The sequence below is a fragment of the Lemur catta genome, chromosome 1 (genome assembly GCF_020740605.2).
Source record: "Lemur catta isolate mLemCat1 chromosome 1, mLemCat1.pri, whole genome shotgun sequence".
In the NCBI taxonomy this organism is placed as follows: Eukaryota; Metazoa; Chordata; class Mammalia; order Primates; family Lemuridae; genus Lemur; species Lemur catta.
Window position 1 is genome coordinate 86,767,964 of NC_059128.1, and position 22,549 is coordinate 86,790,512.

Consider the following 22,549-nt stretch of genomic DNA (forward strand, 5'->3'; position numbering starts at 1 on the left):
ACCTTCCAAACTCATAGGAAAAGTGTTTCCTCATCATAAAAATTGAGGTAGGGGAGCAAGAGGAAGAGGGGTAGAAACCTTACAAGAAACTCATCTCTAACTTCAGGTCCCTCTCTGCCTTTTTATCTCGATCATAGTTACTTGCGACCTTCAGTGTGATTGTCTCTGATTGTCTGCCTTTGTGAGCCAATTAGGCTTCTTTTAGCTCAGAGTCAAACAGTATTCCCAAGACTTGTGTGCCAAGTATTGGCATTTCCATTTCTCCCTGAAGGAGGCTTGAGTGTCCAGAAAGTGACTCAGATCATACCATGTTCCAAACTGGAGTGACATCCATCCTATTTACAGCTCTGAGAGTGTTCAACCTCAAGGACACAGTAAAAAATGCAAATACCAAAATATTGAAATAATAAAACAGAATCACCCAACTCTTTTTCTTAAAATCACTTTTTATAATCATAAAATTTTAGACATATAAAATGTATTAAGATTATAACTCCTGTATTTCTACCATTCAGTTTAAAAAATAAAATTCAGACTATGTGAAAACTCTATGTGTCCCTCATTGATTCATCACCCTCCTCCCCTCCCCACCCTTATCCTTAGAGGTAAACCACCTCTCAGAATTGGATGTTTATCATATAGCAAAAATATAAAGAAATGTATGGTGATATATATGCATCCCTAGGCAAAATATTATTTAGCATGTTTTTAAATTCTATTCTCATGATTACTCACGATATTGTGCTGTGTGCATGTTTCTGCAACTTCATTTCTTTGGTCAATTTATATTTGTCAGCTTTATGAACTGCTCTATAGTATGCTATTTTATGGGTCTGTCTTAGTTTATTTATCCACTCTCCCACTGATGGACAATTACGTTGTTTCCAGGTTTTGAGTCTACATATCTCTTTGTACAGCTGAGTGAGAGTTTCTTTAGGGTGTATATCTGTAAATGGGGTTACTTCATCAGAGAAAAGGCACAGCTTCAACTCTCCTAAGATTTCCAGATTGTGCCCTAAAAGGATTATGCCAATTTATATTTGCATCAGGAATGCAGAAGAGCTCCTATTGCTCTCCAGTCTCACTAATATTTCCCGTTCTGATGGCTGGGAAATGGTATGACGTGCAGTTTTTATTTTGTATTTTCCTGATTAGAGGTGTCAAAGCGAAAGCTGAATGAACAAAGTTAAAACAAGAAAGACTTCATTCAAAGCTATTGCAATAATGGAGAGACCCAAATGCAGTCTGAATTCACCTCCACTGAAAGAAAGGGCAAGAGTATTTTCAAATGCTGGGGTGAGCTAGTGGAAGGGTACTGAGGACTTTAGCAAGAAGATCCATAGATCAGTGGAATGGATATAGGACACTGAGTGATTGCCAAGTCTGCAAATGTTTTTTCTCTGTGACTATGTCACCTGTGTTTGCTAATTGGTACCCCACTGAGTTAAGGTGCCTTCCCTCCCACAGAAACTGGAAGACAGAAGTGCTGTCTCTCAGTCTCCTTGATGGTTACATTTCAAAAGGATGGCTCCAAGTCCTTGAGAAAGAAATTCCTAGATTGTAAAACTGGTCAAAGGCTTTTTTTTTAAGATTTACATCCCTCAAAGGAGCAGAAAAGAAACTATAATGTGATGTTTTCTAAAGTAAGTGCTGTAAGAAAGGGAAATCAGGGGCTTAGAATCAGGAAGAAGCCTCCCTGAAGTTTAGTTAGGCTGAGGGAATACAATAAAGAACATTTTGGTCAGAGGTTATTGGCCACTCAATTGTCTGATTCTGAGAATTGCCTGTTTATATCTTTTGCTCACTTCTCTACTGAGTTGTTCGTCTTGATGGTTTATAAGAGTTCTTTAATATACTGGGGATACTGTTCTTTCATCAGTTACATGCATTACATATCTCTCAGTTTGTGGCTTGTCTTTTGATTTTTATTGTGTATATTTTGATAAAAATCGGGTTTTAATTTGGATATACCTGACATTATCCAATATTTCCCCCCTGAATTATACTTTTTGTATGAAGAAACTCTTCTCTATCCTAAAGTCATAAAGCTGAGCTGATTGTATTCTAAATTCTGCTTTCCAAATTTAGATCTTCAATTGATTCTGGTGTCTGCTGCATATGCCTTTAGAATACCATTTGTTACATATCAAATTTCCATGCAATTGCAGGTCTATTCATTGATTTATTAAATTCAGCTGATCTACTTGTCTGTACCGACACCAATATGCCTTACAATAAAAGCTAAAGTAAACAAATCTTGACATTTAGTGGGCCAACTTATTTTTCCCAAAATTTTCTTACCTTCAACTATTTTTTTGGCTTAATACTTTTGTTATTAGGTTTTAAATATCCCAAGGAAACAATACACTGAGGTTTGTTTCACTACTTAGGGGAGTATGATTCTATGCAAATTTTTTTCTGATACAAGTGGCAATGGAGATAGGAATTCATTAAAAGGAAACGAATACTGAGAATCCCAATGTGCTGTTATCACTACCCTTATCACATTGGTGATTCTGGCCCTGCAGAATAAAGCTCGTCTTCTTCTTTCTGTTCTTCAAGAATATCTGATGTTCTCTTCTCTTTATTCCCATGCACGCCTCTGGAAAGAGTCTCTCAAAAAACAAAAACTTGGGTCCCTATGTTTAACCACAACTCAGTTGCAACTCAGCAACTAAGGAAAAGATTGAGGTTGGTGGTGGTATTCCAGGTCATGACTGCTTCCTCGGAAGTGCACTTTCTTGGGAATCTTAATTTGCACACTTTTTAAACGCTAACCCTTCCAAGTGGCTATTTAATTGCTGAAATGTGCTGATTATTCCCTTTTCCTTCAGCCTCAGTAACATCCTACTGCTACCAATTGGCTGATATCAAATAAAAAGATACAGCAACAATTTTTAAGTAATTGCCACGTTCTTTGTACCATCAGCTTCTGAAAGTTTCCTCCCTTGGCATGCAGAAATCTGGCAGCAAAAATTGTAATGAATAAATAATAATCATTCAAAACTTCCTCTATTTCTCCTCTAAAAAAAAAAAAAGGCAAATTCAGCTTCTATTCAGCAATAAACTTTCTTTAAATGACCACATTATCTCAGCATAAAACATCAGATCACTAGCAGTGTGTTCCAACAGTCCTTTGGCTTTTATACGTTAATATTCCTTCCCCTGCCTTGGGTTCAACTTCTCTAAAAACATTAGCACTTTTTTTAAACAAAAAGTGAGTTACACTTTTAAAAAGACATCTATAAGCATGAGCTCAGATGATGTATTCCAAACACCACTTTCAGCATGGTGCAATTGAAAGGCCGTAGCTAACCTCATTTTTTTATTCTGCTTATTTTTTCCTCCCTCTCTCTAAGGAATAGACAAGACAACATAAAGCTCCCTCCAAGACAAAGATGATAAAATTGACTTCTGCTGGCAGAGAAAGCAATTTTCCACTGCAGAACTGTAAACGGATAGGATTCCTTCAACTCTCAGAGCTGGTCCTTTGGCACCTAGAATCCCACTGAGCCAACCTTAAGCCAATCTCTGGGTTTTCATCATGAAACTTAAAACCTCAGATTACATCGCCACTATAGTTCTGCTTCTTAAGGGCCAAGTAAATAATTACCAGGAGAACTTTCTTTTCTTAATAAAAATGGGACCCCCTTTTTGTGACTCCTCAATTCCACCTCCAGGGATTTATGTTAAGGAACTAACAGTGTAAGTGTTAAGAGCAGGGACTCAGAAGCCAAACTGATTGAGTTCAAATCCTAATTTTGCCATTTATAAACTTTGTGCAAGGCCTTTAACATGCCTGTGCCTCAGTTTCCTTATCTGTAAAAACAGACATAACAATAGTAAACAATGTCCCTGGAGTTATCGTAGGAATAAATAAGTTAATATATGTAAAGTAGACAGACAGATACTGGTACATAGTAATCCCTATATGAGAGTTTGCTCTAATTAAGTAACCAAGGGTAAGAATGCTCATCATAGAATTATTTCTAAGAAGAAGAAATTTTTTTTAAAAAAATCTAAATGTGGGAGGCCAAGGCAGGAGGACCACTTAAGGTCAGGATATCAAGACCAGCCTGAGCAACATAGGGAGACCTCATCTCTACAAAAATGTAAAAATTAGCCAGGCACAATGGTGCACACCTGTAGTCCCAGCTACTTGGGAAGCTGAGGCAGGAGGATCACTTGAACCCAGGTGTTTGAAGTTGTAGTGAGCTGTGATAATGCCACTGCACCCTAGCCCAGGCAACACAGTAAAACCTTGTCTCAAAAACAAACAAACAAAAAAACTAAATGTTCACTGATACTTAAATAAATAATGGATTGTTAAATAGCCATTAGAAATAACTGCACATAGCCATTAAGCTTAGGGAAGACCAGGAGCATAGCACTCATACCCAGGTTAAAAAGGAAGACATGTTCTTTTAAAAAAAAGTATACTGACCAACTGGGGAAGATCGATCCCCTACTACGGGTGCTGGCACTCTGGAGACTAATTTTCCTTATGATGTAATTAGAACAGGAGCAGAGAAAATTCAGACACTTAAGGACTCAAAGTTATTTCCTATGTACAGTTTCTAACAAAATTACTTGATGATGTATTCCAGCAAATGAAATTAGAATTTTAGAATAAAGGAAGACAAGGTATCCAAGAAGCTATGGACATAACCACAGAGAATGAGAGGGCCAGAAAGCCCACAAATCGGAAAAAACTGAACTATAGACCTTAGAAATTTAGATAGTCGGTCTAAACTGGAGTAAGTCAGAGCAGTCTGAAAACCACCCTTTACAAATTAATAAAAGGGTGCAAGGCAAGAACCATGGTAAGGGCCTAAAACTCTGCAAGGCACAGGCATAGCTAGAAATAATGATAATGACCAGCCACTGTCCCCTTGTTTGCTTTCCTACAATTGCTACTCAAGAATCACACACAGCTGTTGGTAATAAAGATCCTTAACTTTCCCCATAGATAACATCACCCCTGTGAAACCTAAGGCTAGAGTTTTTGATATATCTTCCAGGCCCTGCATTCCAGTGGATGGATGATCCACCCAGACCAGTGGCCCATACTAAGGAACTGACTCAACTGGTATTGTGAGCCCCACCCAAGAACCAACTGAGCAAAGAAAACAATTTCTACCCCTATGGGTCCCACCTGGAACCCAGCCAATTAGCAGACCCAACTGCCTAGCCTTTTGCCTGCCAAACTGTCTTTTAAAAACCATTTTCTCCCAAATTTTCAGAGAAATGGATTTGAGAAATTTCTCCTATCCCCTTGGCACGGTGCCTGTAATATTAAACCTTTTCTCTGCTGTAACACCTCTGTCTCAGTCTATTGGCTTCCTCTTGGGCAGTGGGAAATGAACCTGGTTGTGCAGTAACAGTCTTAGAAATAAGTCTTTAAGAAAGTAACTTTAACCAATATCTCATTTAAAATTTAATAAGACCAGCCCGTGGCTCACACCTGTAATCCTAGCACTTTGGGAAGCCAAGGGGGGAGAATCACTTGAGCTCAGGAGTTGGAGACCACCCTGAGCAAGAGTGAGGCCCCATCTTTACTAAAAATAGAAACAATTAGCCAGGTGTGGTGAGCACGCCTGTAGTCCCAGCTACAAAGGAGACTGAAGAAGGAGCATTGCTTGAGCCTAGGAGCTTGAGGTCACCATGAGCTATCATGACACAGTTGTTCTCTAGCCTGGGCAACAGAGTGAGACCCCGTCTCAAAACATAAAGTAAAACAAAATTTAATAATGAGCTAACAACCAACACAAAAACTGAAATTAAAAACTCTAGGGAAAACAAAGTATTGACAAGGACATGGAGAAATTCAAACTCTTGTGCACTGTGAAAATATAAAATGGTACAGCTGTCATGGAAAACAGTATGGTGAGTCCTCAAAATTGAACAGAATTACCATATGATACTGCAAATTCAACTTCTAGGTATATAGCTAAAACAAATGAAAGACACAAAGAGATATTTGCACACCCATGTTCGTAGAAGGATTATACCCAATAGCTAAAACATGGAAGTCAAATGTCCATCAGTGCATGAATGGATAAGTAAAATTTGCTATATACACACAATGGACAGTTACTCAACTTTAAAAAGGAAGGAAATTCTGACATATGATACAACATGGATGAACTTTGAAAGCATCATGTTGTAGAGACCAAGACCTTTAGCTCTCTAAAGGTTCACTGAAAAATCACTAACATGAGGCAAACCGATGAACAGGAGAAAAAACATAGAAATTTATTTAACGTGTATATAGGGGAGCCATCAGGATGAAGGCTGCAATGGGGTAGAGAGGCTAATATACCATCTCGAGGTAACAGAAAGAATACAGGCTCAGAGCGTGGCCAAAAACAGATTTTGTGGCAAGACAGGTTAAGGAAGGGAGAAAGGAAGAGATTTGTCTAGCAAAGATGGTCTTGTTATGTAAATGAAACCTCACAGGCAGCGGCAGCAGCTCTCAGAAGGAACAGATGGGTAAATGTTTCTTTTCAGGCCTTTAAAAGTGTCAGACTCAGTTATTTTTCCTAGATGAGACTAGAGAAGGCCTGGATGCCTCAATGCAGATTCTCTACAGATGCACAACGCCCTCTACAAAAGACAGCTTTGCAATGTTACTTCTGTCTCCTGGACCTGTGGCAGCCACCTCAAAATATGTCAAAGAAATATATTTTGGGGAAAAATATTCTGATTCCCTTCAAAGCTAAGTGAAATAAACCAGCCACAAAGAGAAAAATACTTTATGATTCGACTTATATGAGCTACTTAGAGTAGTCAAAATCATAGAGACAGAAAGTAGAACGTGCTTGCCAGGGGCTTGGGAGAAGGGGGAGCGTGGAGGGTTACTGTTTAATGCATACAGTTTCAGTTTTGGAAGATAAAAAGTTATGGAGATGGGTAGTGGTGATGGTTGCACATTATGAATATCTTTAATATCACCAAACTGTACGCTCAAAAATGGACAACATGGCAAATCTTATGTGTATTTTAAAATAAAAAAATTGGAAAAAGTTAGGAAAAGAAGAGCAAATTAAATGGAAAGCAAAAGGAAAGAAACAATAAAGAGCAAAAAATGATGTAGAATACAGAAAAATATAGAAAATTAATGAAACCGAGACTGATTTTTTTTTTTTTAAAGAACAATGGACAAAACTCTCACCAGACTGACCCTGTAAAGAAAAGAAAATCCAAATTACCAGCATCAGGAAGCAGAAAAGTGCTTTCAGAGTCTGAAGGGATTGCAATGCCAAAGGAGAACATCATGAAAACTTTATGCCAATAAATTTAACAACTTCGATTAAATGAAAAATTTCATTCAAAGATACAAACTGTGGAAGGTCACTCAAGAAGAAACAGATAACTTAAATAGCCCTGCATCTAACACAAAAAATTGAAATTGTAGTTAAAAACTTTCCCAGAAAGAAAATTCCAGGCCCAGATTGTTGCATTGATAGATTCTACCAAACATTTAAGGAAGAAATACTATTAAATACCTACCACATCTACACAGACTCTTCCATAAAATTGAAGATGATGGATGCATACTTCCCAACTCATTCTGAAGTGAACACTATTTTAATACCAAAAGCAGGCAAAGAAATTACAAGAAAACTATACTAAGTACCCATCATAAATGCAGAAACTAATTTAACATTTTATCAAATCAATCTAACAATAATAAAAAATATATAAACTTTTCATGACTAAACATGGTATGCCATGGTAATACAAAGCTGGTTAAACATTTAAAAATCAGTGTAACTAGCAATATCAATAGGTTAAAGAAGAAAAATATAATCATCACAGTAGATGCAGAAAATGTATTTGACAAAATCCAATACTGTTCATGATTAAAAATAACACTGAGAAAACTAGGATAGAAGAGAACTTTCTTAACATGACAGAAAACATCTACAGAAATTCTATTAATAGCTAATAAGGAACTAATATCTACTTAATAAGATTGACTACCCTACGCTCAGAAACAAGGAAAGGAAACCCATTCTCACCACTCATATTCAACATAATACTGAAGTTAGCCAGTGCAGTAAGAAATAGAAGATATACAGATCACAAAGAAACAAATAAAACTGCCCTTATTTACAAATGACATTATTGTCTATGAAGAAAATTCCAAAAAGGCTACCAGAACTAGCAAGTGAGTTCAGCAAGGTCAGAAAATACAAACTAAATATACAAAGATCAGTCACATCTATGTACAGTCAGTGAACTGTTAGAATTTTTTTTTAATATCATTTACAATAGCACAAGTGTGGCACTGGCATAAAGACTTAAAAATAGATCTAGGAAACAAAGAATACAGAAATAGATTCACACATATATGGTCAACTGACTTTCAACAAAGACGCAAAGGCAAACTTAATGGAGGAAAAAAATAGTCTTTTTAACAAATGGTTCTAGCACAACTGCATATTCTCATTTTTTAAAAATCTCAATCTTATACTTAGCACTATATACAAAATTGATTTTTCCAACTCCAAAAGCATGATCCATAAAAGAAAAAAATAGATAAACTGGACTTCATCAAAATTAAGAACTTCTGCTATTCAAAAGACATTGTTAAGACAATGAAAAAGGCCACAAACTGGAAGAAAATATTTACAAATATTTACAAATCACGTATCTGATAAATGACTTGTGTCCAGAATACATAAAGACTTCCCAAAACTCATTAAATAATAAGAAAACAAACAACCCCTGCCAAAAAGATGGAGAAAGATTCTGACACTTCAAAGAATATATGAGAATGTCAAATAAGTATGTACAAGTATGTTTAACCTCATTAATCATTAAGGAAATACAAATTAAAACCATAATGAGATAGTACTTCACACCTACTAGAATGACAACAATTGAAAAAAGGGACAATACCAACTGCCAGGATAGTTACAGAACAACTGCAATTCTCATAAGAGTTTGTATTGGGCATGCAAAATGGTACAACCGCTTTGGACAACAGTCAAGCAATTTACTGTAAACAATACACATCATACAACCCATCAACCTCAATTTACCCAAAAGAAATGAAGGTATATATCCACATACTTATACATGAATCCTCATAACAGCTTTATTTGGAATGACAAAAAAATCCAAATGCAAATATTTTTCAACTTGTGAATAGGTAAGAAAAACTTGGGTACAATCGAAAGATATTACTTGGAAAACTAAAACAACCAAAACTATTGACTCAATTAATAAAATGGATGAATCTCAAATGCATAATGCCAGGTGAAACAAGGCAGAGTCAAAAGGTTACATATTACACATAATATATGACAATCTAGAAAAAGTACATCCCTAAGGATAGTACACAGATCAGGGATTATCAGAGGCTGGGGAGAGGGTGGTGCTGACTACAGAACACAGAAATTTTGAGGAGTAATGAAATTACTTCTTTTGATTTTGGTCATTACTACAGGGATATCTGAGTTAGTAAAATATGCACAAAATTGTTGCTTCTCAGCCTTTTTGCTAAGATTCAGCATAGTATCTGTTCTTAACCAGTTTAATATTTGATATGTCCTCTATTCAAAACAACATATTAAATGGATTTTTGGAGGAGGAAGATGGAATAGGAGCTTGCTTCGTCCCCACATCAACCTGGTATTACAGTATCTCAAGGAACAGTGTACTCCCACCCAGGTGTTTGAAAAAAAATAAACTCAAAACTATACATTTAAAAGGGTGAATATTACCATATATAAATTATACCTTAATAAAGAAAATTAAAAATGAGGAAAGAGAAAAAATATGAAGCAAACTGAAATGTAACATGCTTTTTTGAGACAGAGTCTTGCTCTGTTGCCTGGGCTAGAGTGCCATGGCGTCAGCCTAGCTCACAGCAACCTCAAACTCCTGGGCTCAAGCGATCCTCCTGCCACAGACTCCAGAGTAGCTGGGACTTACAGGCACCCACCACCACACCCTGCTAATTTTTTCTATTTTTAGTTGTCTGGCTAATTTCTTTTTTTTATTTTTAGTAGAGATGGGGGTCTCACTCTTGCTGAGGCTGGTCTCAAATTCCCGACCTTAAGCAATCCTCCTGCCTTGGCCTCCCAGAGTGCTAGGATTATAGGCGTGAGCCACCACAACAGGCCCGTAACATGATTTTGAACTAAGTGAAGGTATATAAGAAAAGACAATTCTTTTGACCTTTATACTTAGGACCGTAGGCAAGCAGAGCTCTAGTCACATAGGCATCTCCATTTCCAGAAAGATATTACACTGTATAGTTATACAGTGAATAAATACATAAAGTTGTTATATTTTATTGGTTTTCAGGTTTTAGAATAGACATATAGACAAAACACTTCATTATAGTTGCAGAATATAATGTATAAAATTTATCAATCTTCTTTATTCTCAGCCCAAACTGTATTTTTGTGTGAACTACAAAATGACACCGCTTTCTCTAGACACTTTACTGCAGTAACTATGCAAACCTATGATGACTATGAATGAATGGGACCCCTTGCAGTTGGCTGTTTAGCCCTCAGCTATGGGCTGCATAAATTAATACAATTAGGAATACAGAGAAGAAAAGAGGAAGGATTGCTAATAATGTACATTTATATGTTTTACCTAATGGGGAAATCAAGAAATATCTCTAAGCTTATTTTATCAAGAAAAAGATTTCAGTTTATTATTTAAAATTATAACAGTACATTTTTGACTAAAATTTGGAAACTGGAGGGGAGGTATGTATTACTGTATGTGAACTAAGTTTTTTTCATAGTGTGGGGATTCGTTGACAAATCCAGGATGGGTTATAAAATTATTTAGAGTTATGAAAGATGGCGTCACATGCCTCTATCTTTGGTCCTGCCTTAGTCACCATTTTCAAGTCGTTTAGAAGAAGGTTCAGATGGTATGCAGACGACAGCTGGAAGCAGAATTCAGACTCAAAAAATCTCCCTCATTATGCTGGAAGCACTGACCAAAACCAACATCAAGAAACTTATTAGTTAATATATGTAACTTCCTCTATTTGGGCTTTAAAAAATTATGTACAGCTGTTCAAAACAAAAATGGAGAGAGACCTGATAAAGTTCTGAACAGAATCTTTGCATGAGCCGACAGCATAATCCAGCTGCTGAACAAACTGCTGTGATCTGATCTGCATGAGAACAGTGACATCCGGATGAAGAAAGAGCATGCGTCATTCCAGTGTCCTCCGTGCTGGTGAGATCACATACTGCGTGCTCTGCTGGGTGCCACAGTTTTGGAGGACCAAGAACAAACAAAGGATGCAAAGAATAAATCTGAGATAATCAGGAAATGCAGAAGATACATCACTGAGAGATCATTCTGGGGCAATAAGGGTATTTTCCCAGAGAAGAGAAGATGTATCTGAAGTAGTGTTGAGTGGAAGATAAATTAGACCAACTCTGTCCTGCTGTAGGAGGCAGAGATGCAGGGCCAGTGAAAGGAAGATACATGGAGGCCAATTTTAATTGAAAGTAAGGAAGCATATGCTTGCAATTTGGGCTCTCATGCAAAAGAAGGAACTACTTTACAAAGCCCAAAGTTTCCTGGCAAAGTATCTAACAGAGTCTTAGAGAACAACCTATCAGGAATGTTGTAAAGAAATTCCTAAATGGCAAGGACATTTGAATTCAACACATTTTGAAACCTTTTTCTATACTACAGTTGTAGCACAACATGAGAGGAAGAGAGAACCTGAGCTTTAGTTCCAGCTCCAGCACTATTATGACAAAACATTAGCTATGAGGGAACCTTTCTTCTAGACCAATTCTCCCATCTTGCAGATGCGGAAAACCATGCCCTGGGAATGCAAGTAACTAGCCCAAGATCATACTGCTATACAGCAGCAGCTCCAGATCTCAAATTCAAGTCTCTCTGGAATAATATGCAGCTATTTATATTGATGCAATTAATATTAGGAAAACAGAAAGCCACAGATGATGTTTAATAAAAGGAGAATATTCTCTATGTGAAAAATATGATTAAATAAAAGCAGAATGGAAAGAAATACTAATAGCTGTAGTGTTGAGAAATAAAATGATTATTTTCCAAACCAAACTCTAAAATTTTTGTGTTGTGGGTGACTTTTGTAATTAAGTCATTAAAAAAAAAAAATACATACAAGAGAGCTCTTGACTAACCCAACCTGGTGACAGCAGAGGGCAGAGAGAGAAATAACAGCAGTAGGCTTCCACTGGTTTCCCAAGACAATCTAAATAAGATACACAGTCCCTCCATTCCCCCACATTCCAGGTGGTGGTGTCTACAGTATAACAGGGAAGGTGCTGTGGATTCTTGAACACTTGCTTTGTCTACACTGCCTGCAGCCACCATAGCTGGAGAGCTATCAGGTCTACAGAACCCAAGAAATGTTTGTGTTTGCTGGCTCAGAGCACTTTTATTTCACCCCTGTGATCTCATTCTTTGTCCACTGCACACAACTTCAAAAATGAGCTAGCTAGTGTTCTTCTCTAATGTTTATTTCACACGTATGTGGCTTGTCACGTTATGAAATCTCCAGCTAGGGAAGGGACATCATAACTGAGTCCATTGGAAGTCCTGCCCTCACAGTGCAGTCAGGTGAAGCCTCATCTCCGCTTGGCTGCATTCCAATTCTTTTCTTAATTCACCTCTATGGTTTCCCTCTTACTTATCTCACCTGAGTCTCCTAATAGTTTGCCAAAGAGACAGCTTCCCGAACCCACCGATTCAGTGTGTTTTGCTTCTATTTTAAATTCTTTGACTCCTGAATGCACACAGTCCCTCCCTTTTTCCCCTATTTCCAACCAAAACACAACTGCTGTAGTGTGGTGAGACTTGCTGCCAGATTGCTTCCCAGAACGGCCCCTCCAGGCTTCACTACCACCTGTGAGGCACAGGCTTCCCGAGTACTGGCACCACCACTGACGCTAGGCCTCACATGACTCTAACCTTCCCCTGCACATTGGGTAAAAATTATCACATCATTATTTCGACTTCCATGTCCTACTGAAGACTTCGAGTCTCTCTTTACAGTAGGATCATTTTCTAAACCTTAATCATTCTGATCCTACACTGCAATGGGTTTTCCTTCTGATCAACACTACCTAGCACTCCTAAACCAGGCTTTCTGCCTCCAGGCTGAAAGTTTTATATACCAGATGTTTTGTTGTAGAACGATAGAGGGAGGAACTGGTCTGAGAGATTCCCCCCCCTTCCTTCCTAGGCCAGTGCTTCTCCACACACAGGTAAACCTATTTTGATTATGTCAACATCTGTTCTCACAAGCCAGTGCTCTCCACATAAAACCCACCTTACAAACAGAGATCTCAATCAACATTGTGTTGACACCTTTGGAACATTGATCAGAGACTTTAAAGATTCTGACTTCATTAAAAACAGATAAACTTAATCTCATTGTCACACAAGAAAATTCTACTCTTGACAACTTGCCTATTATGCCAGATACTCCTTCGGGTCCCAGAAGGAAAGATTCCATTCTCTTCAAAACCATTTCTTAGAGTATTTCTGAAAAGACACTTTCCAAAGAGTCAGTGCCTAATCCTTTCTTCTCTCCCATCCTTTGTGCTTCTTTCTTAATTATTATACACCTTGCTTATTTCTTGACATTTCAAGAATCCCCCGATAGCATGCTTGTATCAATGAGACCCTCCTTAAATGCCTTTGTGAAGGCACGGTCTCTACAGGTCAGTTTGAATCAGTGCATGTGAAAGTTTATCATGTGCCTCCAGCAACTTGCTAAAGGATAAGATTTTTTTAATTCAAGTAAAGGCACAGAAGCAGCTTCTAATTCTAAAATCTCCACATACCATCCCAAAGGCATGTTGGACTCACAGAATTTCACAGCCAGAAAAGCTAACAGAGCTTAACTCCTTTATTAAATGAGAAAGATATTGGGGCCCAGACAGGTCACATGGGTTATTCAAGTTTTCAGAACACATAATATAAGTGAAGTATCTCAAGAATGGAAAAACCACCACCACATGTACTCACTATTAAATTGAAACTAACCAATGAGCACAAATGTGCACAGAGGGAAGTAAAATGGAGTGGAAATCAACCTGGGGGGGGAGAAGGAGGGGAGGGGCAAAAACCTACCTAATGGGTATAATGAACACTATTTAGGTGATGGGCACACCTACAGCTGGGACTGAAGCATTACAAAAGCAATCCATGTAACCAGAAACATTTGTACCTCCTTAATATTTTTAAATAAAAAATAAATAAACTAGTACCCTGGCATGCCAGCTACTATTCTGCCTGCTATTCCATATTAGTGGGAAGAAAGAAACCCCTATGGAAAGCAATATGGAGATACCTTAAACAGATTCAAGTAGAGCTACCATTTGATCCAGCAATCCCATTATTGGGCATATACCCAGAAGAACAAAAGTCATTCGTTAACAAAGACACCTGTACCCGAATGTTTATAGCAGCACAATTCACAATCGCAAAGATGTGGAAACAACCCAAGTGCCCATCAATCCACGAATGGATTAGTAAACTGTGGTATATGTATACCATGGAGTACTACTCAGCTATAAGAAATAACGATGATACGACATCTCTTTGGTTCTCCTGGAGAGAGCTGGAACCCATTATATTAAGTGAAGTATCCAAAGAATGGAAAACCAAGCATCACATGTACTCACCAGAAAACTGGTTTCCCTGACCATCACCTAAATGCACATCGGGGAAGGATACCAATTGGATATCAGACTGGGATGGGGGGTGGGGGGAGGGGATGGGTGTATGCCTACATGATGAGTGCGTTGCACACCCTCTGGGGAATGGTCATGCTTGAAGGTGCTGACTCCGGGAGGTGGGGTGGGGAGGGGATGGAGGTATGACTACATGATGAGTGCCAGGCGCACTGTCTGGAGAATGAGAATGGACGCGCTTGGGACTCTGACTCGGGGGGATGGGCGGGACATGGACAATGTATATGACCTGAACTTATGTACCCCCATGATGAGCTGAAATAAATAAATAAATAAATAAAAAGTTGTCACTCAAGAAGGCCTGCTCATCTCCAGGCCAGCTGTCCCCAAACAGCCTGCAGTCTGGTAAAAGTGGCTGCCAAATTAGTAACCCCAGTCTGAAGCAGATCCCCAGGGGGACCTACAGTTCTAGGGCCTTCACAGTTGTTGTCAGGCTGACCTACCGGCCCTTCAACAGCACAGAGAATCCACTGCAGGGCCACACTAACTTCCACACTGGAAAATCTCCCAAGCAGAAATTATTTACGAAGCTTCCCCAGACATTTTAACCAAATTAATCCAATGCCTAATATAGCCAGATCAGTTCCAACTTTTAAGAGAAATGATACAGAAGAAACCTCAGCCGTGTTCTACTTCAAACCCAAAAAGATCCTTCTTAGAACTATAAATGCTGCAGGTGCCATGACAGGGCTCAAGTGGGCCACCTGCTCTGGCCTGCGGTACTGTCCACTGATGCAAACTAACTACGAGCCTGTGAGGGAGACAGGCACACAGCACCAAAACAAAAAACGAATGGAACCCCTGAGATGCTTCTAGCTGCTGAAAAGGAAATTAAGTTCTCCTAGCTGAAACAATCAGGTTTGTTATCTATAAATAGTCTCAGAGAAAAGATGGCTCGCTCTCCAGCAGTGTTTGCTTAAACTTTAATGTTTACTTATAGGTACTGGTTGAGTAGGTTTGAAGTAGGGCTTGGACTATGCTTTTCTAATAAGCTCCCAGGTGATGCTGCTGCTGCGGGTCCTTAGACACGCTTTAAATAACATAGGTCTACCTTACGGGATTCTGTGAAGGGGAATCTCTTCAAGGAAATAAAAGAAGAGAAATGCTGACCTTTACCTAGGGTTCAGGTGGTATGTGTAGCATTGTTCTAATAGCTTTAACATGAAACACTGTCTTGTAGCCACGACCTGAATCTCAACATGTATTTCAAACAAGATCATCACCAAAGTGGGCTGCCTGAGAATTATGCAGTGGTATATAGCTGATCATGACCTGGCTCACCTACTCATTTCTTTGCTCTCCCTACATAAGTCCCCAAACAAATCCTATAATCATTAAGTATGATGTGTGAGCTCCAGTTTGATGCCCTTGTGAAATAGCTACCCTGAGATACAGGCTTAATGAAAAAAGACATAGATACTTTGATTTTTGAAGAAAAATTGCCATAGATAGCCAAGGATTAAGACCAAAGCTGGGAGAACTGACAAGAGCAATACTGTGCTAACTGCCAAAGAAGGGCATCCTGTGGGAAGTATTCTAAGGTTGTACATGAAGTGCCAAAGCTTCGTCCTTTTGGAGGCTACAAAGACAAAATATTCCATAAGTAACACTTAAACAGGGTCTCCAAACTGAATCCTGCCATTTCAAAGGATACAGTAAAGATTGACTTGAAAAATGAGGGAATTACCCCCAAACAAATAGTCCCCAGAGTGTTACAAGACACTGAGTGAGTGAAGATTAATCAGTATCCATCCCAGGATAAAGCCCTGGCTCTTGGAGCCCCTTAGAGAAACCTGCCACACTGAAAAGCCACCCAAGCAAGAGAGACACACACGGCAGTGCTTTATGTACAATCAGCAGGGCAGATACCACCTCGCTTGATGCAAGGGGGATTCAAAGAGTGATCACTCAGAGCAGGATGATGAACTGAAACACGTAAGTATTTCTAATGGCTATAAAATAAACAATGCTTCCAAGCAAAGGAGAAGCTGCAGTATGTTTCTAAGCACAATCCTAAAACTGAAAACTGAATTCCTACATGTACTTCTGTTGATGTCACTGGGGAAAAAAATGGCACAAGGAATCTTCTGTAGCCCCTTAAGAAGATCAAAAGCCAAATGTAGGAGGGTTTGGAGTCTACCAAGAAATTCTTGGAGCCATTTTTTACTATTGGTATGAGTCAGTTACTGGTGAACAAACATCTGTTAACACTTTTCAGAAAGGCAAAAACAATGAAAAATAATGAAGTATCAGAGCTTCAGGGCTCATATCTCTCATGGCAACACAGGAGAAAAGCCTCAACAAAGCAGGGAGTCTAGACAAATTCTTGACTTTTGCCCTCTTTCACTGCATGTGACGTGACTGTGAGGATAACAAATAGCGATACGATGCTGGAACACAGAGACTCTGTGAGCTATTGAAGCAGTAAGATATCAAAGGGTCATCCAATACCTACAGTGGAGAAGCAATGGAAGCACTCCCAGCAGAGAGATTTCCTGTTGCTTTTTCAGGCCTTCCAGGGAAAAGTTGGGATAAGGTTCATGTTTTGAAGCCTGGGACTTTTCTAATAGTCTCCCTCAGACTATCGCAGCACAGTCAGGAAAGAAAACAAGTTATTTTCTTTTCCAACAACTATTAATAAGACACATGGTGATTCTAAGAAAGTAAAAGGTTATCAAAAGGAAATTAACTATTTGGAACGGCTCAGACACTAGTAACAGACTTCAAAGAGAACTGTGAAATTCTTCTAACACCAACTCTGAGAGTAGCCAGAGTTCAGGCATCACCAAAACCACCAGGATGCACTGAACTGCGGGAAAGCTACACAAGGGGTTGAAGAGTTCGGTCCAGCTGCTGTGCCAAATCCAGAGAGACTGGACAATGACTGAAGTTTAAAACTCTGTTGTCATTCAGAGATGTGGAAATAAACGTTTAGAGAGAGTACATGATAGAGAGAGAAGATGAACTAACAAGAAAGTTACTTTCGTGGGAGCTCATGAATAAAAAGGCGTATCTGACAACACGAAAGTCCACCAAGCGGAAGGTTTTGAGGAAGATAACATTTAGGGGCATTTGTTCTCATCTGGTGCCAGAAACGAGGACTCACTTTCTGAGGCTCTTGTTTTTCAAACTGAATCTTATTCAAGGACAGTGGCTAAGTCTGGTGGCCATTCAGTTTGGTCCCATCTCTCTCGTGTGTTCATCATGGATTTTGGCAGAGGAAAGCACAGTACACAACTAAGAATGGTGTAGATTGGTTTAAGTCAAGACAAGGTATTCCGTGACACTCCTTATACCAATAAAAAGAAAAGAGAAGGGACAGGCAAGTAGACTATGCGTGTGCCATATTCATTGAAATGAAAGTGTTTCGTGCTGTATGTGAACATCAGTAAGAGGTTACTTGGCCCTAAACTACTGATAATAGCAAGCAGAAACAAAGTTGAGAACATATTATAATTATGTCCAAATAGATGTTCTGAATTTGATCATGGAAATGAAAGCAGCTGTTAAAATGAAGTCATTCAATAAATCTAGAGATACAGTAGTTGTTACCATTAATAGCCTTAGATGGCACGTGACACACTGTAAGATAGTTAAATGTGTGATTCTGCAAGACTTAAACCTGTACTTGCGTGACTGCAATCCTATCAGTTTAAGCTTCAAATTTTCTCTTTGTTTAATATAAACATTAAAATCATTTAAAAACTATTTTGGCTTTTTAAAATTAAGATAATTACATACTGATTTTGTTAGCATCATTTTCTCCACATGCCAACACACATCCAAATTCCAATTGCTTCTGAAATGAAGTTATTTAGAAGGACCTAATCAGTTTTAGTTAATTGGATATATTTAATGTTTATCTACAGACCTAAGATTTAGCTTCCTTTCACCATATTCTTTTGTTTTTACATCTCAACATTTATGGTCTTCCCATGTTTTTAATATATAGTTTATATAGCAAAAACTTTAATAGTTATTCTATGCTAAGTTTTGTGACCCTTCTCAAGAGTTTACAGTTGAAGAGGGGTTTACAGTCACGTAAACCTCCCAGAATAAAACAACTCACCCCTGAATTACTTACATATCTTCAATCTTTCTAATAATATAGGAATTTATCATGTATATCTAATTTAATTATAGATAGCTAGGTGAACTCATTTTTCCCTCTTAAAGCTACTCTTGGTCTTATTTTTCTTACTATAATAGAAGCTGCTTGAAGCTAAGAACCTTGATTGATTCTCAAGGTTTAATTCTCTGTATCCTTTGTTTGTTGGTTGCATTATTTTTTCATTGTGCTTACATAGGAAGTCATGCTTTGCTAAAGCCTGCTGCATTCTCAAATAACTTCTGTCTCGCAAGATTCCCAGTGCCCTTGTAAAACTTCGATGAATTGGCTCAAAATATTCAGATGCAAATAAGGCAGAAGAGAACAAACTTGCTCTGAGAATCTATGTTTTAATGACATTTACCTCCAGAAGCCCAATTCTATTCATTCCTTTTCTCCTGTAAACTCCACGACCACAAGGACCACAGGAGTCTTGCTTAGTCCTATCTTCCCAATGCCTTATCCTAATGTATACTAACATTATAGTTTTTTGACACATAGTAGATATCAACATATACTTCTTGCATGTATAGGTAAGCCTTTCATACCACCCAGGAAAATACAACTAGAAAGATTTAAGTCTGCTCACAGGCCTATAGATCTTATCTTAATGACCAGTTTCTCCTGATATGATTAGACCCTTCAGACCTTCAAAATCAAGGTGTCAGCATAACCCACACTCCCTCTGAAGTCTGTTATGATTCAAATTCATACAAGAACTCATATATGGAACCTAAAAAAAAAAATTGATCTCAAGGAAGTAGTGAATAGAATGGTGGCTACTAGAGATTGGTGAGGGTGGCAGGAAGGGGTAATGAAGAAGTGTTGGTGAAGGGGTAATTCTGTTAAACAGAAGGAAGAAGTTCTGATGTTCAGTGGTACAGTGGGGCAGCTATAGTTGACAATAGTTTATTGTATTTCAGAATAGCTAGAAGTTTTCAAATGCTCCCAACATAAAGCAATGATGAATGTTTCAGGTGAATCATGTCCCAGTTACCCTGATTTGATCATTGTATGTTGTGTGTTTGTATTAAGATGTAACATGGACTCCATAAATATGTACAATTATTACGTATCAATAAAAAATTTTTAAAAAAAAGAAATTTTATACCAGCTTTAAGTTGTAGCTCTTATAATTCAAGTTCATACAAAAATAAACTACATACCAGCTTTCAATTCTTCAAGGGGCATATAGATATCAATTTTAAAAATACATACAGTCACCTGCTGTATCCAAAGTTGGTGTGGCTTGTCACAAGTATTGTCAAGCTTGTGACCACTGGGCAGACATCCCTTCCTGGGTTTGAAATACTTCAACAATCTCATAGATAATTCAGTATTTGCTTAGAAAGTATGGCAACATAGCAGAAGGCATTACATACATCTAAAAGGGCTTTCTTCCATCAAGCAGCAGTAGCCTGAAGAACTCCTCTTTCTCTTAGTAGGGATATTCTTGCCAAACTACTGGTATATTCACATTTGAGTGAAGGACTCTCTCTTTTAGACACTGTGAGCAAGACACTGGTAAATCCTTAATGTTCCATTTTCTCTGCCGTTATGGGTTGAATTGTGTCCCCCAAAAAAATATGAAGAGCTTTCAGAGGGAGTATGGTCCTGCCAACACCCAGGTTTCAAACATCTAAGCCTTCAGATCTATGGGAGAACACACTTCCATTGTTTTAAGCCACTCAGTGTTTTGTTGTTGCTGTTACAGTAGCTGTAGGAAAGTAATATAGCACACCCTTTTTGTTTTATATATTTTCATTGCAGAATAATAGGGATCAACTAATTTCATGGCTGTTAGTGATTATGTATGAATCTAGTTCTATTCCAACGACACCTAGGAAGGCACAGTTATCTGGTCTTCAATAGTAACATATATATACCTCCCTCCAAAAAGGTTCTCTGAAAGCCATATCCCTCATCCTCATCTTTTAAACCATTCCTTCCTCTGTTGTCTGCAAGAGCACAAATGGCTCTGTTTTCTTTGTCAGATCTATTCATTTTTTAGTACAAAATCAAAATGAGATATTTTCAGCTACATGAGACAGATCAGTCAAAAGGGTTTTTCTAAAGCCCCTTTACTCTCTATCCAAAATAATACTGAGTAGCAATTATTACCCACACTGTTCCTCAGCCTTCTGCTAGTGAGATTCACTCCTTTTTCAAAAGACAAGCAGTTTTGTATACCTGATGGAAACGGAAGAAACAAGAAAAATTTCCCCAAGGCCAATATTCAAGAGATCAATTTTCTACCTATTTCCAGAGGGATAGGCATTCTGATCTCTTTTCATTACTTATCCTAAGGAAGAAAATATGCCCAGAGTTGACAGCTAATTTTAGTTTTTGTTTTCTCGTGCAAGGCAATGAGAGGCATTCCTTTCATCACCCTTTTCTACTAGAAACCCTAATATCACAAGCACACCTAATTTCTAAGCAGAGACAAAAATCATTTAAAAATGTGGCAGAACACAACATTTTTTGGTTCCTTTTCCTTAAAGCAACAAACACATTTCCTCCTCGCATGGAGTGTTTAGAGCATTGTTCTCAACACTTTAGGAACAATGGTTCCAATTTTCCAAAGAGAAGGAAGAATTATCAACAGCCAAGTTCCAAGTGCTCTCAACCAAAACCGAGACTGTCCAGGGGTCTTCTGGAACATCTGAACTAACTTTATGTCCCATATACTTGTAATATCACACTGAACCCCTGACACTGTTTACACCTCCTTTTTCATAAGACATGTATCTTGAAGGGTGCATGTACCTTACTCTTTTTTATAGCTCCAGTACCTGACACTGGGTGTCATTTATTAGTTGAATGAATTAACAAATGTTTTAATAAATCAATCTCTAAACCGAATAGAAAGTTAGAGTTCTAAATAAGTTTCCAGTGAATAGACAACTTTATTCACAGCTTGTTAACGGTTATTGTCTTCTTTCAAAGGGATTCCCTTCCACAGTGGAATGTCTTATTTTTCCTTTGATCTTTTCTTCTTACTTTTGCCTTGTGCCTTTTTACAGCTAGCACATCAAATCCAACTGGATTGTGGAGAGCCACTCCTATCACTTTCACACCACGTCAAACTTGTTTCCTGATTATAAGACCAGTCACTGTAAATTCTCCTATTCAGCCTCTCCCTAAATTTGAGCAAAAGCTAAGGTTACCTCAACAAATAAATATCAAGCATCTAGTAGAACATTTTGTAAGTGTTGTGAAACCTTTAAGATAAGATCACTGCACCCAAGGTGCTTAAAATCTAGGTAACTTTTGAAAACCTTAGTAACAATGAAGTATTTCTTTTTTTCCTTTTTTTTTTTTTTTTTTGCAGACAGAGTCCTGCTCTTTTGCCCTGGCTAGAGTGCTGTGGCATCAGCCTAGCTCACAGCAACCTCAAACTCCTGGGCTTAAGCAATCATTCTGCCTCAGCCTCCCCAGTACCTGGGACTACAGGCATGCGCCACCATGCCCAGCTAATTTTTTCTATGTATTTTTAGTTGTCCAGATAATTTATTTTATTTTTTAGTAGAGATGGGGTCTCGCTCTTGCTGAGGCTGGTCTCGAACTCCTGACCTCCCCTGATCCTCCTGCCTCTGCCTCCCAGAGTGCTAGGATTACAGGCGTGAGCCACCGCGCCTGGCCACATGAAGTATTTCAATCAGATATTGAGACAATAGCTCTTCAGAACATGATTTTT

General features: G+C 38.3%; 1 non-coding gene across 1 annotated transcript; it reads left to right on the forward strand.

Moving 5' to 3' along the window:
- Positions 1-9,490: 9,490 nt before the first annotated feature.
- On the forward strand, positions 9,491-9,676 carry LOC123631004. The gene has a single exon (XR_006732911.1). It is a non-coding gene; the product is annotated as a U2 spliceosomal RNA (small nuclear RNA).
- The last annotated feature ends 12,873 nt before the right edge of the window (positions 9,677-22,549 follow it).